We start from the raw sequence: 2,332 nt of genomic DNA on the forward strand, positions 1-2,332 counted from the left end.
AGCCTTAAACATACATACATATGTACAACACTAAATGTTCTCAGTGTGTATGCTTGTGTGCATGTGGTCTCTGTGTGTGTGTGTGTGTGTGTGTGTGTGTGTGTGTGTGTGTGTGTGTGTAAGAGAGAGAGAGAGAGAGAGAGAGAGAGAGAGAGAGAGAGAGAGAGAAGCAGGCATATTTCCTGCACAATTGAAAGCCATGGATGGAGTTGTTTTAAAAGATTAAGCAGGATTTCTATGGTAAGAACATAACAGCCAATCTCAAAGAGAAAAAACAAAACAAACAAAAAAATTACATCCTAAACTCTACCATCAACCTTAATAATACGGTTAAGAATACCTAATCTACAAAATCCAAAATCTAACATTCTCCAAAATCAGAGTGTCAACAGGCTATCACAAGGAAAATTCTAAATCTGGCTTCTCATTAGGGTTGTAGTAAAAAAAAAAAAAGTTTCAGAAAGTTATCTTCAAGCTACATATATAATGTATATATGAAACATAAAGGAGTTTCAAATGTGGACATGGATCCCAGCCTCAAACTGTATTGCTCTATGTGTGCAAATATATTAAAATCCAAAGAAAAAACTGGAATCCAAACTAGCTCTGGTTCCAAGTACTTCAGATAAAGATATTCAATCTGTACTAGTCTGGTCACATTACCTGTGCCTCTGGAGGGAGTCCTTTGGGATACATAAGGCAGATCACATTGCCCTCCACAAGAACATCCCAAGATTTCCATCTGTCTTAGGGTGGAAGCTCATCTCTTAGGAAGGCCAACAAGGGCCCCAGCCACCTACACTGTCCTATCCATTATACCCCTCATGGTTCTTCTCTCTTCAGATGCCCCTGCTTCTTGATCCTCCCCTAATACACACACACACACACACACACACACACACGGGGGGGGGGGAGGCACAAACACATGCAGGCACACACACACATAAACACATACACAGAGGCAAGAAGAACACATGCAGACACACACACACACATGCAGACGCACATACACGGGCACTCCTACCTTTCTTTTCACCCATGCTGATACTACCAATTTCTTTGAGATTCACTTCTTCATGGCTTTGTTCAAACATTCCTTTTCCTAAGCATCCCATTTAAAATCACAAATCCCGTTTTACTGCTTTCGCCTGTACCCGCAGTCACCATGGCACTCTGTATTTACTCATTTGCCTTATCAGCTGTGGTCTTACCGCACTGTAATTTGCTATTGTCCGCAGCCTGCAGAGCATCGTGTTAGGCAATTTATATATGTTGACCTTGTTTGACTTGTACAATGCTCTGGAATGGTAAGTCTTTGTCTTGTAATAATAAGGAAGCGAACTAAAGGAGACTAAGACACCCTCAACTGTCAGGGTATCCAGAAGAAGCACTAAACTTTAGTTCTGACAAAATAAGGTGCATTCAGGGTGATATGCCCCTCAATAGTGAGCCGTGGATCAAGGAGGAGCCCATGGGGCCCTACTCCCTGCTGATAAAGTATTGGCTAATGGATTCTGGGAAACAAGTAGTTGTTGTCTCCATTTGTCCAGCCACTGTGGTGCCCACCAGGCTCCAATAGCACGATCCGAAGCCAGAGTCACACAGATGATCCTGGTTGAACTCAAATGGGTCTCAAAGAAGACATGAATATTTAACAACTATAGGGAGGAGGGAAGTTAATAGGGGTAGGAAGAATGTTAGAGAGGATAGGGAGTCATCAGATGTACTTAATACATGTATGAAATTAGCAAAACAATTCAGTCACCCTGATCCATTATTTTCTATGACTCAGGACCTTCTCTGGTGGGACAGACAGAGCCTGCAGGCAGACATCCTAACTACAGACCCCTATCACTCTCATCCAGTCATTGAATTGAAGTGTTCACTTCTTCGAGGTATCTTGACAAACACTGTAACTTTGAAAAAGGAGAAATCTCACGTTAGAGGTGTTCTCTCTTTAGGGTGTGGGTTAGATGAGGAAGTAAAGAGAGTCCATACTCTGAGCCTGGCGCTCAGCACAGGGACCGATAGCCCGGCGCTCAGCACAGGGGCTGATAGCCAAGGCCGCAGCAAACTCAGGATTATAGAACCAAGAATTCAGAGTCATGTTTTATCAACTTCCCCAGGGACAGAAATAATTTCAAGGAAATAAGTGAATCACTACTTCCTTTCTCAATTATAGATTGCCAACTGACAGTGAAATTTCTGTTGTACTATTGTCTTCTCTGTAAACTTGAATCTGGGGAGTGCAGAATATTTATCTGTAAATCCTCAATGCCCAGCACATTATGAAGGAAAGAAAGAAAGAAAGAAAGAAAGAAAGAAAGAAAGA

This window comes from Grammomys surdaster, unplaced genomic scaffold, assembly GCF_004785775.1.
Source record: "Grammomys surdaster isolate TR1022 unplaced genomic scaffold, NIH_TR_1.0 65, whole genome shotgun sequence".
Lineage (NCBI taxonomy): Eukaryota > Metazoa > Chordata > Mammalia > Rodentia > Muridae > Grammomys > Grammomys surdaster.